At 45.6% G+C, this 15,188-nt stretch overlaps 1 protein-coding gene and 1 non-coding gene across 3 annotated transcripts in view; one reads left to right on the top strand and one right to left on the bottom strand.

Moving 5' to 3' along the window:
• LOC135101560 (motor neuron and pancreas homeobox 1-like) overlaps positions 1–15,188 on the top strand; it is a 63,013-nt gene that overhangs the window by 25,151 nt on the left and 22,674 nt on the right. The window lies entirely within an intron of this gene.
• On the bottom strand, positions 10,263–10,334 carry Trnae-cuc (transfer RNA glutamic acid (anticodon CUC)). The gene has a single exon. It is a non-coding gene; the product is annotated as a tRNA-Glu (tRNA).

Genomic DNA, 15,188 nt, shown 5'->3' on the forward strand with positions numbered 1-15,188 from the left:
TCTCTCTCTCTCTCTCTCTCTCTCCGGGGGCCTCTTTACAGCCAAGACGTGCGGGGTCGGGCGGGGTTTGCTGCGCGGAGTGACAAAGAACAGGTTATAGAGAGCTGGGCCTGTGCAACTCAGAGGAGAGAGCACCTGTACCTCTCCCGCTGAAGCACTAAAGGGCAGGGGCGTGGTCCGTGGTGTAGGAGGAAGGGAAACTTAAGGAGCAGATAGGTGGCGAAGGGGACACGTGACTGAAAAAAAAAAAAAGAGGGGAAAACCACCTAGTTATACTCACTCCAATGCTTAAATAAGACAGAGGTAATATACTAATAAGGGGAAGAGGAAGAATAGAGGCTGAGAAAAAAGAATGGGGAGAAAGAACCGACCTTTTGCGCGAACTAGGAACTATCGAAGAGGCCACAGCGATCTGGAGGAGCTGTGGGGGCCGAGGCGAGGTGGTCGGGGAGGTGTGGGGGGGGGGCTCTGTAAAAACCAGGCCGGTGGCTGGTCGCATGTTATGATTTGCCCTGAAATAATATTGACACGGGTATTCTCCCAGGGGGCGCGGCAGGGCTGGGGGAGGTAGGAGAGATACAGAGGAGCCGGAGGAGGAGCGAGAGGAAGTGGAGAGAGAGAGAGAGAGAGAGAGAGAGAGACAGAGAGAGAGAGAGAGAGAGAGAGAGAGAGAGAGAGAGAGAGAGAGAGAGAGAGAGAGAGAGAGAGAGAGAGAGAGAGCACGCATTTCCGAAAAATTTCTTGCTTCATCATTAACAAGTATTTTCTGTCTCTCTCTCTCTCTCTCTCTCTCTCTCTCTCTCTCTCTCTCTCTCTCTCTCTCTCTCTCTCTCTGTAGCAACTATCTATTTATCATTTATTTGAACTGCTTATTTGCTGTTAATTTAGTGTTTATTTATTTGTCGATTTCCGCACATCTTTCATGAGTGATTGCAACGAGTTGTGTGTGTGTGTGTGTGTGTGTGTGTGTGTGTGTGTGTGTGTGTGTGTGTGTGTGTGTGTGTGTGTGTGTGTGTGTGTGTGTGTGTGTGTGTGGACACGCTTGAGAGCAGGCAGTATATGTGAGGGAATATCAGCGGCTAACAGAGAGAGGAAAGACGACATGGCGAAAAGGAACCAGAAACTAATCAAATTTAAGATTAGACAAAACTGAATAGGTAAGAAAGTGACAAATAAATGAATAAAGATATAAAGAAAGACGTGTTTTGAGACAGAAAAGTAACAACTACACTTTAAAATCATTCAAACTTACAAAAAAAAAAAAACGTGAGGAAGAGCAACCAGAAAAGAGCCACAAACTAATCAGAATTAAGAAATGACAAAACTGAACAGGTAAAAAAAAAAACCAAGCAAAAAGAAAAATATATAGCTAAGTATTACAAGCCAATAACTACTCCCGAAAACAAAATAAATCAAGCTAAGAATCAAAAGCGTGACGAGCAAGATTCAGAATAAAAAAAAAATCATTAAACATGAAGAAATTAAGGATAGATAAGAGAAATACACAAAATGACTAACTGAGCACAATGACGGGATAATGGAGTCTTTTAGTGGCCAGGAATCACATCCCCTATCAGAGTAAGTCACCAACCATTCACTTCTTTCATTCCTAACACAGATGGAATCGTGGTGTGGGACGGAGCTGACTGGATGACTGGCTGGATGCTGGCTGGTTGGTTAGTTGGTTGGCTAACTGGCTGGCTGGCTGATTGGCTGGCTGGTTGGCTGGCTGGCTGGCTGGCTGGCTGGCGGGAGTCGGGGTCCAGCGTCAATAGCCAGTCACGCCAGGGTAATTAATCTTGCCACGTTGTGTTTTCAGAGGCAAATGGCGCGGTTTTTACTCTTGCCTCACCTACTCGAGTCTTAAGTTCCAAGCGCTCCAAGTAATCAATTTATTTTTACTCTCTCTCTCTCTCTCTCTCTCTCTCTCTCTCTCTCTCTCTCTCTCTCTCTCTCTCTCTCTCTCTCTCTCTCTCTCTCTCTCTTTTACTTGACTCCTTACACTAATGTCTTTTCATTCGCTTCTAAATGTTGTTATTATTCCTACGTTTCCCCAAGTCTTATTTTCCTGCCTTGTCTCGGTCAGTGATTCGTGTTTTTGTTCGCTTTCTAATGTTCAGACCATTTGTTTGTCTGCGGAGAGGATGATGGGGGTCCCGTAAAGAAAACACACACACACACACACACACACACACACACACACACGAGGGAAGGGAAGAGGGCTTAGGAATATGTCAACATGTAAACCTCACATGAATTTCACCTGCGTAACTCTTTCCTCTCTTTCTGATTGCTGTTTTCACTTAACGTTACTCTCATCTTTCGCGTTCCTCTCCAAGCCTCACCTTACATCTACATTGTCATCAGAGTCTCAAGCGTTATCTCAGTTACTCAGTTTACATAATTTTTCTCGCCTTAAGCATTATTCTGTTTACATACATTCAAATATTACAGTCTTCTCGTCAGTCTGGAGCTCACTGCTTTCTTCTATATTTCCTTCTATCTGTCAATTAAACTTTTTTAAGAGAGGTTTTAAGACACTTTTCATAATTTAAATATTCCTTTTGGGAGCTGGCATCTTCAATTGGCCTTTTTTTTAGCTTTTTTGTTGTCCTTGGACAGAGACTTACATAAAAGTCTACCCATATCAGGCTATTTTTGTTTTCTAAACTCCTTTCCCTTCCTTTAAGTTAATCTCCGCATCCTGCGTTATTTCTCTCACTGAGCGTCTCTCCCTGCCAAAAGTGGAGAGTCTAGTGCAGCGAGACCGAAAGATGAGGAAGGGGAAGACGTGCAGTTAAGAAGTTCAGAAGATCGGTCAATAACCGTGAAAACAGCGATAGATGACGGGGAAAGGGTCAGAGAGAAAGAGAGAGAGAGAGAGAGAGAGAGAGAGAGAGAGAGAGAGAGAGAGAGAGAGAGAGAGAGAGAGAGAGAGAGAGAGAGAGAGAGAGAGAGAGAGAGAGAGAGAGAGAGAGAGAGAGAGAGAGAGAGAGAGAGAGAGAGAGAGAGAGAGAGAGAGAGAGAGAGAGAGAGAGAGAGAGAGAGAGAGAGAGAGAGAGGAAAGTTAGCGAGATGGATATGATAGCCTCTGACTTTTTGCTGTTTAAAAACTACATCGATGAAGGCAGCCCCACCCCACACAAGCTCGTATAAAAGATGGCCATTTTACACCGCAGAGATGCCCAATACGCAGCACCTCTATAGAACCAGTGAAAATGCTTACTGGTAAACAGAAACTCCTTGTACGAGTAGTAGAACGCCATCGAAGACAACGCAGAACACCCAATCCCAATGAAGCTGATTTAGCAATAGTTACCATCCTTCCATCACCTCGAATTACTCTTCCCGTTTCGTACCAAGCTCTCATTCTTGTAATCTAACCATCTAAAAAGCATAGAAAAACTCACGGACACGACGCAGAACACACAATCTCACTGAAGCTGATTTAGCAAGAGTTACCATCCTTTTATCACCTCATGTTGCTCTCAAGTATCATCCTCTCATTCTCTTTCCCGATTTTCTTTTAGATGTAAGATGGGACTCTGCCCTAAGGCAACAAAAACACACACACATATATATATATATATATATATATATATATATATATATATATATATATATATATATATATATATATATATATATATATATATATATATATATATATATATATATATATATATATATATATATATATATAAGGACTAATGAAGTTGCCAGTCTCCAGAGAGTGTAGCCAAAAGAAGCATTCAAAACTTCAGGATGTGTTTTGAAACCTCCCTCTTGACACGACTTAGGCCGCCGTCTGTACAGATCCTGTTACTCCCACATCCAAGGCTTCCCCCGTCACTCCGTCACCTTGAGAGCTGCCTGGAGTTCACTGAGGAGCCATAATGGTGCCATAACGGAGGGCCGCCTCATTCTCGTCGGGGTAATGAGGTGCGGGGAGGGGGAGGGAAGGGGTAAGGGGTCGGGGAAGGAGGGGAATGATGGAAGGGGAATGAAGTAGCGATGAAGGAGGTGAGTGATGGAGGAGAGATGGGTAGAGAGAGAGAAAGAGAGAGGGGGAGGTACAAGGAAGGTGAAGGGAGGTAATGAGGAGCATAGGGTGGAGATGCGAGCCAGCAGGAGAGTCTTTGTTTGGAGGAACAGGAGGAAGAGGAGGAGCAGGAGGATAAAGAAGAAGAAGAAGAAGAAGAAGAAGAAGAAGAAGAAGAAGAAGAAGATAATGATGATGACGAAGAGAGAGAGAGAGAGAGAGAGAGAGAGAGAGAGAGAGAGAGAGAGAGAGAGAGAGAGAGAGAGAGAGAGACAGAGAGAGACGGCAAAGAAGTGAAGAAAAGACAATGGAAGGACAAAGAATAGAGAGAGAGGAGGAGGAGAAAGGGAGGAAAGAGCAGCGAGCCGAAATGTAGGGAGGGAGGAAAGGAGGAAGGGAGAGAGAAAATATGGGGGACAAGAAGGGGGCAAGGGGAGCAGGGGGAGCTCGTGTGCAGACAAGCATGGTAAAGGGGAAGGAGGGCGGGAAGGAACTTCTATGAGTAATTTACCAAGTTGTAAGGGATGATCTCTCTCTCTCTCTCTCTCTCTCTCTCTCTCTCTCTCTCTCTCTCTCTCTCTCTCTCTCTCCACCAAGGAGGGATCGTATATCAATGTGGCTGAAGGAGGCAGTTTCCTTTCTCTCTCTCTCTCTCTCTCTTTACTTCCTCCTGATCCCTCTCTTCGTCATTTTCTTCTCCCTTTCTCCCTTACTCCCTCTTCTGCTCTGCACGTCGGCTCCGTTTCTTATCCTCCTCACTTTTCTTCCCTCCCTCCCTCCCTCCCTCCCTCCCGCTTGACTTAACATGCAGGTCACTAACACAATCCTGACTCCGCCTGACCTGTGTCCTCCACCCTCCTTCCACTCCTCCTTTTCTTCCAGAACTCCTCCACTTTCTCTCCACTAGTCCTCTACTCCATCTCCATCACCACCTCAATATACCTCCTCCACATTCTCTCTCTCTCTCTCTCTCTCTTGTGGGTGTGGCGGGCGGGTGCCTTTCAGTGGGCGTGGAGTAAGGGCGGCGTCTTCATCTCAGAGAGAGAGAGAGAGAGAGAGAGAGAGAGAGAGAGAGAGAGAGAGAGAGAAATTCCCGCCATGTCTCACCGTCCTAGACTCACCAACTCTCATTCTTCTCCCTCGCTAAGTTCAGACGTCGGTGGGAGGGAAGGGGGAGGAGGAGGAAGAAGAGGAGGCTGTTGGAGGAGGAGGGGAGGGATTGGGGGTCCTGATTCCCTCTTCCAGCAGGTAATGACGCCGTCCTGTATCACAAGAGCAAGGAGGGAGGAAGGGGGAAGAAGAGGGAAGGGGAAGGCCTTAGGATGGAATCTATAACCACATTAGACATCCCTCCCCTTCCCTCCCTCCCTAATGCAGCAATCCCGTAACTGGCCGAGCCGACATGAAAGGCGTAATGTGATTGGTGGAGGCTCCTTTACTGGCTGGGTAATGGACCAATCATGGCGGTGATGGCGGGGCGACGTGAACACACTGCTAATGGCGGGATCACGGTAAGTTGCCGGTCCTCGCCAGACCCACACCCACGTCCCTCCCAGCCCTGCCTCTCCTCCCCCGCTCCCTCTCCTCGCCTCCTCATAGCCGTTCATCAAGCTCTGAAAACTGCAACACATTTTCCTTGATGAATGCTGTATTTCCCGGGAGATTAGCATCCACATTAGTGGGGGAGGGAGAGAGGGGGAGGAAGAGATATCGTACGTCCGCCACCTCCCAGCGTCTTCTAGGCAGCGGCAACGGGGTGGCGGCGGCATCTTTGTTTTTTGGCGGGAGACTCTCGCCCGAGGATCAATTAATCCAATTACACCGATTGTTCCGCCTCGGCCGTCCACTGTTGCTGATTGCTGGGCCGCCGGAAGGAGGGAGGGAAAGGCCTGAAGAGGAGAGGAGGGAGACGTTTGGAGGGCTGGACTGATTTTGGTGCTGGTGTTGCCTCCCCAAAGTTATCGTTGAGACTGGAAGATCGCTTTCAGAAGCTGGTTCTTCAGAGTCGCCGTGGAGTGCCTCCTCTTGAACAGCATCATGACACATTTCATCCTTGCACTTAACATTTACGCACACCCAATGAACCGCCATGGGTAAAATAAAATAAGAATATGTGTCTGAGTGCTGCATGATCTCTTGCTGGCGTCCCAAAGTAAAGGACTCGCAGTCGTCCCCAAGGCCCTGACGCAGAAATTGATGGGCGCTTAGACCCCCAATGTTTCCAGGGGATCTGGAGCGGTCGAGACAGCGAGGCTCGTCGGGTGCTTAGGAAGGTTTTGTTAATATTTGAAGATTTTGTTGCCATTACGAGGTCTTCAGGTGTCAACATTTAAAGGCCTTTTTTTTTCTAACCCTCAGGGCTCAGACGCTGCTCATCCTCCTGGTGTGTAAACATTTGGGAGTACACTGTCTTCATTTTTTTCCTTTTTATTCTGTTTAACACCGTGTACCCTCGCGTCACAGGGAACGCTCACTGAGGAAGTGCAGCGCGTCAAAACTAAACGTTGTGTTTGATGTTTTCAACTCATTTGCTGTCAGCTTATTTTTCAAAAAGTTGATTTGATAATTACTTTGGATATGATGGCAATCAAATATCCTTGTCTTGATTGCGTGCAGTATAAAGTCTTTCCAAAACATTGACACCTTTCGCACATACTGACACATTCTCATTCATTACTGCGACAGACCATTTCGCTCGTGGTCACCAAGTTTGGTTCTGGGCTGCAGTTCAAGATCATATTTTTACATTTTATCTTAATTTTCCAGGAAGAAAGATATAATTACTAATGCTAAAATAATATAATTCGTGTTGTTCCCGATAAGTATTGAAGAGTAAGCAAAAAATAAATTGATGTAATCAATAATTTGAAATATAATTAATCCTTCCCAAGATTCCAGGCAAGAAAATATCCAACATTTGCATAGAAACGACCTGAGTAATACCGCCCTACTGAGAGAATTTCGATGCAAAGACTTAAACCCTTTGAACCAAGTACACACACACACACACACACACACACACACACACACACACACACACACACACACACACACACACACACATACACACAAAGAACACCATCATGCATGCAACACCCAGGCACCCACCCAGAAGCAATGTTTGAGGGAGGAGCAAGCAGGACAAGCTCTACAGGGAAAACGATGGGCATTAGCCTTTTTCCTCCCATTGAGCTGACTCCCTCCTGTCTCCCTCAAGTGCTTGCGTTGGTTAATTATACATGCAGGCGGTGCAGGGGCGAGGATGGCCCGCTCACCGTCTCAGTGGCTCTTCACGGCCGCGTACAGAGGTCGGCGAGCAATTAGCTGGCTGCAGTAACGACCCGGCTAACTGGTGTAACGAGGCAGGCGAGGGAGGCATGGCAAGAGTTTTGAGAGAGAGAGAGAGAGAGAGAGAGAGAGAGAGAGAGAGAGAGAGAGAGAGAGAGAGAGAGAGAGAGAGAGAGAGAGAGAGAGAAAATGGAGGGAGGGTGATATATTCATTAACAAGACATCAGCGAAACACACACACACACACACACACAAACACACACACACAAACACACGGGTATCATCAATCTTGCACTAAAAATCCTCGTGCTCACACCTTAACAAACACTGATTTTCCCCCTAATGATAATGACGCAGAGAAAGCAGGAAATAACATTAAAAAGGGAGGGAGTGCAAATACAGAAGGAGCGAGAGAGAGACAGAGAGTCAGAGAAACTAATGCATAAACTTCCTCTCTCTCTCTCTCTCTCTCTCTCTCTCTCTCTCTCTCTCTCTCTCTCTCTCTCTCTCTCTCTCTCTCTCTCTCTCGCAGACACACACACACACACACACACACACACACACACACACACGGAACCAGAAAGGAGATATCAAGTAATTACAAAACGATAATAATTATAAAACAGCCACTGATAAAAAAGAATAACAAAAAATCCAGCGTTTTCCAATCACTTTCCCATATTCTGAATCACGCAATGGTAGAAGAGAAAGCGAGAAAGATAGGAAATAAAAAAAAAAAAACACTTACAAAATTATTCCAGATTTTATGATGACAGTATTTAAGTGGAAATATTCTGCGGCAGTGTTGCAGTAGCGGCGGAGGGAGGCAGAAAGGAGGAGGAGGAGGAGGAGGAGGAGGAGGAGGAGGAGGAGGAGGAGGAGGAGGAGAAGATGGTGAATGTGATAACGTCCCCACATTCGCGCTCCGAGATGAGGCACAAATCAAATTCCAGAATGGAGGAAAGTTTTCAAAAAGACCAACGGAGGAGGAGGGGGAGGAGGAGGAGGAGAAGGAAAGATAGAGAAAAGGAAGGAGCAGGAGGAAGAGAGATGGAGGAGGAGGAGGAGGAGGAGGAGGAGGTCTTGATTGTGGGTGTTTTCTGAGGCGCCGCCCAACTCCCGAGCGCGGGTGTTAATTGGAGTCAACACCTTGTCCGCTTCCCTCCTCCGAGACTTGGTTCCTCGTACATCACCCTTTCTCCACTCTTCCTCCCCTCGCCGCCTCCCCTCGATCACCTGCTCCCCTTATTTGCGCGCGTCCCCATTCGCTCGGTGAGGGGAATTAGCGATAAAGGAAGGAACACGAGGGTAAATAGAGCCAAGGAGGGCGGCCCAGCTTCGGACACGCTTGTTGATCACCCCAAAACCCCGCGCAATTGGCCTGAAATGTAACAGCAACACGAATTCAAATTATATTAAACTCGTTACGGCCAATCCTCCTCCTTCCCGTGGTGGTGGTGCAGGTGTGGTGATGCTTGGTGTTGTGTGTGCTTGTGTGTGTGTGTGTGTGTGTGTGTGTGTGTGTATGTATATATGTGCATGTGTGTGTGTGCAGAGACGAAAATATCAGTAAAAGTAGACTTAAAACTCCTAACATACGCCATGCAGGCAACCCACAACAAACACTGCCCCTCCTCCTCCTCCTCCTACTTCTCCTCCACCTCCGCCACCACCAGCCGACTCTAATCCACGCTTCTCCACCTCCACCTAATCCTCCTGGCAGTCCCTCTCTCTTCCTCACCCCAACCCCCCATCCTCCCTCTCTTTCCCCCAGAAGCCAATCACTGTAATCGTTTTAATCCATAACATTAGAGCCTCTTCGTTTAGGATCCTGGGACGACGTAAGCTTCCTCCTCCTCATCCTCCTCCTCCTCCTCCTCCTTCAACCAAGAGTGCTCGCTCCTACGGCTCAGAGAAGGGCGTCGTGGCTCGGGGATTTAGGTCGTGGGGGTGCGTGTGGGTTAGCACTGTGTGGCTGTGAGCGGCTGGAGATCGGTAAGACTGTGAGTTACGCCCGTGTTGCCCAGCCTGGATGATGGTGATGATGATGGTGGCCGTGTGTGTGTGTGTGTGTGTGTGTGTGTGTGTGTGTGTGTGTGAGGGGGAGTCGGCCATTTAGCAAGGGCGTCCCCAGGTCCCCGCGTGTGACCAGTGACCACAACACCTGCATGGAAGCAAACACGCTCGTCAATTTACAACAACTCGCTGCGCAACCTTTATAGCAATTGTTCCTCGGGGTCTGGTTCTCTTCCACCACCACCACCACCACTATCACCACCACAGCGGCGGCTAAGTTATGGCGGCGGTGGCGGAGAGTGAGAGCACAAGTCCCTGCTTCACTGTAAATTCTTTTCCCTCCCTCACCCGACCAGAACCAGCACCACCACAGGCAAAGTTATGGCGGAACAGTGGCGGCAGTGGCGGTGACGTACAAAGCGTGTGGAGGTCGTGGCTTCACTGTACTTCACATTGTCATCACCATTACTTGTTACCATCACTACCACCCCTACAAAAAACAGTGATGGTGACGGTAAGGTTGAAGTAGAGATAATGCAGTATAGGGTTAACTCTCGCCTCACGGAGAGCACTGTTCCCCCTCATCTCACACATCACCATCCCCGCTGCAGCTGAGTTACAGGGAGTGGTGCTCACAGTGGTAGTGGTGTTATGTAAGAGTAGTGCAAAGACTCTTATGTTGTCTGGTAAGTCATTCTTGTCTCTCTAATGTTCCTCACATTGTAAGTATTACATGTAACAAATGCTCACAAACTCCACGGTACAGAAATCCTTGAACTGGGATAATGCAAGATGGGAAACAGGCTCGTGTATTCGAACATACAGAAAAATACATTAGCCGGAGGCCTGGCATGAAGTTACCTGCTTGTTTTAAATATCATTTGGAGTGAGTGAGTGTCAGTGAGTAAAACGTCTTTTCCCGTGCCGGGAATCGAACCCGGGCCTCGCGGGTGAGAGCCGCGTATCCTAGCCACTAGACCACACGGGACATACAAAGCAAATATTAATATGATAAAATTAACACCAAGGAGACGGAGCCCATATTCAATGATTTATTTATTTCCAGTAGTGCAACAACGGGGTCATATGGTGAAACACGTGAAAAATAGAAAAATATTTGCATACCAGACTGACATCTTCGCAAAAAACGGATATTTGAGACACTATAAAAAGCGATATTACTATTAAAAATATACATGATATCGAGTGAAAGAGGTATAGAATTTCATTCCCCGGGGAGTGACACATCTCTGTAGTACCTGAGGAGGAGGAGAAGGGACGGAAATAAGGCAAGGAAAGGGAATAGATAGATGAATGAATAAAAGAGAAGTGGATGGAAAAAAAAGACAAAGAAAAAAGGTGAAAAAGATGAAAGGAAAACAATAAAGAATGGATGGTTGAATAACTAAAATGAATGAATGAATGAATGAGAGAGAGAGAGAGAGAGAGAGAGAGAGAGAGAGAGAGAGAGAGAGAGAGAGAGAGAGAGAGAGAGAGAGAGAGAGAGAGAGAGAGAGAGAGAGAGAGAGAGAGAGAGAAACAAGAAAGCTAGGTTTGTTTAACATTACACTACAAAATTATGTAGTGTGTGTGTGTGTGTGTGTGTGTGTGTGTGTGTGTGTGTGTGTGACGGAATCTGAGGCTGTTGCAAATATGAACATGTGTGTCTGAGTGTCCCCGCCCCTGCACGTGCCAGCCTCTCCCGTGCACGTGTGAGGGGGGCGTGGCACGTGCGGGGGAGGGACAACATGTGGCCACAGTAAACATGAGGGAGGGGAGGGGCTGGTCACGTGACGCCAATAGAGTAATCATAAGGGAAAGTAAGTGGAAGGAAAGTGTTGGTTTTAAATGCACAGGTGGCGGAAGAAAGAGGAGGAGGAGGAGGAGGAGGAGGAGGAGGAGGAGGAGGAGGAGGAGGAGGAGGAGGAGGAGGAGGAGGAGGAGGAGGAGGAAGAGGAGGAGGTGGGGGTAATGGTGGTGGTGAGATATGGCAGTGAAGAGGCGTTAAAATGAGGAGGAAAACTAAGGGCCAGAAGAAAAAGAAGATTGACTGATTGATTTCTTGGGTGAATGGCGCCCACGAAGAAAAAAACATCATAAGGCTCCGTGAAGAAGACAAAGATGAAGACAACTACAACGATAAACGCGACGACAAAGAAAAAGAAAAAAGAAGTAAAAAAAAGAACACGAACAAGAGCAACATGAATAAGAAGAACAAGAAAAAAATACGAAGACAAAAAAAAAAACACAAAAGAATGAAAGCAAGAACCAGTGGCTTCCAATCCCAAACGGCAATGAAGCTGAACAAGAACACAAAAAGAAAAAAAAAAGCGAAGGCGAGAGATAAAAAGGAAGAGAATGGAAAAGCTAAAAAGAAGAGAGAAGGGTGCGAATGTGACAGACGATGAGGCGTGAGTCTGAGGGAGGGAGAGGGAGAGGAAGAGGGAGAGGAGTGAGGATGAGAGCGGATGGAGGGATGGCGGGGAGGGCATCCCTTGTGATGGCCAGCGTTAAGAACCGGGTAATGGGCGCCACCCGCTGCCCTGCCATCTGTGCTGCGGCGCCCTGCTAGGGAGAGAGGCAGAGAGGGGGGAGGGGTGTGAGAGCTTAGCGAGACGAGGGAAGGAGTGAGGGGAAAAAAGAAAGTCGACCATGAAATGAATGGATGCAACAATGATACCAGCAACTAGCGTCACCCTGTCACTTCACCCGCATCAAAAAGAGTGACACTAATCAACTTGTTTTTAATCCTTCATACAAACATCGCACCGTTGTAGATTGGATTACACATTGCTGGTACTGTGATTACTGCTGTCGCTGTAACTATTAATACTACTACTACTACTACTAATACCACCACCATCACATTCACTACTATAGCAAATTTTAGCACTATATCTATTACAGGAACTCCAGAAAACATTAAATAAACTGGGATTTAATTAGGATCATTGTGCACCTGGCTTGGTAATGCTTGACCATGACATCTCCATATCAAGTTTCCCTGTCACATCCTCCCGCCACGACCAGCTGAGAAGAACGAGGAAAATAAAACCGTGGGACACTTGCTGTATCTACCTCATTGTCCCAGCGCCTGTAACGTAATATCATCATGTAAAACGAATGAAAGTAACCGAAAAAAACGTGGTGTAGTCATATACTATACTCTCAACATTATGAGTTATGTTTGCTTGGAATAAAGTTATAACATCCTGCTGTGGTTTTCTAGATGCTGGGAGACTGATTACTTAATTTACTTATTCGTGTATCTATTTACTTATTCATTTTTTTTATTAATTATTGTTATTATTATTTTCTGAGCCGTAACAACAATACCACAGTTCGTCACACAAAAATGTTGTCATTTCTAAAAATAATTACAAAAAGAAAAAAAAGTCTTCTCCAGGTGAACGAGACTGCCTTAGCTACTACAGTTATCTTTCTGAAATATTTAGGAAGTGGCAGAAAGTCGGATCCTTCAGTGGGCACTCTATTCTACTTGTTTTTCTGCATTGTTTTATTATAGTTATCCTTATGAATTAATTATGGACCGGAAAATCGGATTTCCCTGCCTGAATGTTTTAATTTCCATGCCGGTCTGTATTATTTCATTATGGTTATTATTTTATGTATTTCTGGAGTAATGGATGCTGGAGTCTTCTCTGCCTATGTTCTAATTCAAGTGTTTGTCAGAAAGAAAGCGTAAACAGAGTGTAGGTGATATTGGCCGGGTACGTTCTAATTCAACTGTTTGTCAGAAAGGAAGGATAAGCAGAGTGTTGGTGATATTTTTTGTCATTGTAGGTTCTGATTCAAGTGTTTGTTTCCATCAGGAAGGAAAAGTAAGCAGTGTGGTCAACATTTCTAACCACCGTGCGATTGGTGATAAGTGAACGTCGTGAGCGGAACTTCCACTTCATTTGTTGCATTCTTGATTGACTCACTCCACCGCAGCGATTTTATCTTCCTACATTTGTCGGCCCACGTCCTATAAATGTAATATCCCGTGGGTGGTGGTGTTCGTTTAAGCTAACTTTTGGTTCATTCTAATCAGCTTGAGAGGTCACTGAATACACATCAACTTAAGAATGATAATCAAATTCTCTCTCTCTCTCTCTCTCTCTCTCTCTCTCTCTCTCTCTCTCTCTCTCTCTCTCTCTCTCTCTCTCTCTCTCTCCATCTATACTCATACTAGTAAAAGACCGCCATTTAACCAACTCCAGCCTCCCTCCCGCCACCCTTACTCTCCCTTCCTACTTCCTCCCTCCCTGCCGCCACCCCCTCAGTATCCCTCCCCCACCTAATCAGAGCCACTCGCCAGCCGATAAATCAATTAGCGATTCATTACATTGGTTAGGATTAGTCGCCAGCCTGATGGTGGAGATATTGAAGGGAAGAGGGAGGAAAGGGAGGAAGAGGAGGGAGGGAGGGAGGGAGAGAAAGGGGAAAGAGGAGGGAGGGAAGGACATTTTGAGGATGTTTTGGGTGACGATAAATGGAATGGAAATAGAAGGGAGGTGGATTTGGATGACTTGGTGATTATATCCAGGAGTGGTGTGAAGGAAGTGGGGAAGGGGGAAAGAGACTGGTGACTAGAGACGAATAGACAGACAGTGTTATAGACAGGAGGGGAGATAGATATGATAAGCTAAGTTCTTTTCAATATCAGATAAACAGGTAGAGTAAGTGATGTTAGGAAAAGTAGTAAGAATTGTACGTGAACTGAGGAATACTGATAGATTGATTGGCAGGAGCTTCGTGTGCCATCTCAAGGTCATATGGCGCCACTTGCTGAGAAAGATCTGAGAGCGTTTAAATGATGATAATAATAATGATAATAATGATAATAATAATAATAATAATAATAATGATAACAGTAGTAATAATGATAATGATAATTGCTCATTTTTGCACTCTTCTGCACCACAAAAATAAGAATGTAAATAAATAAAGATAAAATAAGATAAAATGCTCAGTAAATTATACGAAAAATAAGGAACTGGAAATACACTTTTTCTTTCTTCTCTTCTTCTTCTTCTTCTTCTTCTTCTTCTTCTTCTTCTTCTTCTTCTTCTTCTTCTTCTTCTTCTTCTTTGCCCAAAAGCAAATAAAGACACAGAAGATAACAGGAGACACATTATTTCCTTTAACTCTAACTTTCCATCCCTTGGCCATCTATCAATTAGGTAGCACAGAACACACACGTATCCTATTATCTTCCTTGTGTATTAAAATTAAAAGGCAAAGTCCATATTTGCTGAATAATAATAACACACGAAAGGAGACAAGGACGAGAGAGAGAGAGAGAGAGAGAGAGAGAGAGAGAGAGAGAGAGAGAGAGAGAGAGAGAGAGAGAGAGTAGAGGGAGGGAGAGGGGTTCATGTGTAAATACGCCACTCGGGCATAGTATTAATGAGCTGATGAATGGCCCCGCCCAGCTGTGACCCGCGCCTGCCAGGGTGGGCGAAGGGCCAGGGAGAGGGAGAGGAGCAGGGAGGAACAGGGAGGAACAGGGAGAGGAGGAAGAGGTGAGACGTGAAAAGAAGAAACCAAGGAATTTAACTGCATTAAATCACTCGGAAAAAAAAAAAAGTAGGAGAATATGAAGTGGTAATATTGTAGTAATGGTAATAGAGTGTTAGTAGTAGTAGTAGTAGTAGTAGTAGTAGTAGTAGTAGTAGTAGTAGTAGTAGCAATTTTTTGTGGGGGGAGCGACAATTAAGCGAGCGTTTTTATTTTTTGTTTGTTTTACCTTGGCTAGCCTCATTTATGTGTAAAAATCTGCAGTAGTAGTTGTAGTAGTAGTAGTAGTAGTAGTAGTAGTAGTAGTAGTAGTAGTAGT

Source organism: Scylla paramamosain, chromosome 6 (assembly GCF_035594125.1).
Source record: "Scylla paramamosain isolate STU-SP2022 chromosome 6, ASM3559412v1, whole genome shotgun sequence".
NCBI classification, from domain to species: Eukaryota; Metazoa; Arthropoda; class Malacostraca; order Decapoda; family Portunidae; genus Scylla; species Scylla paramamosain.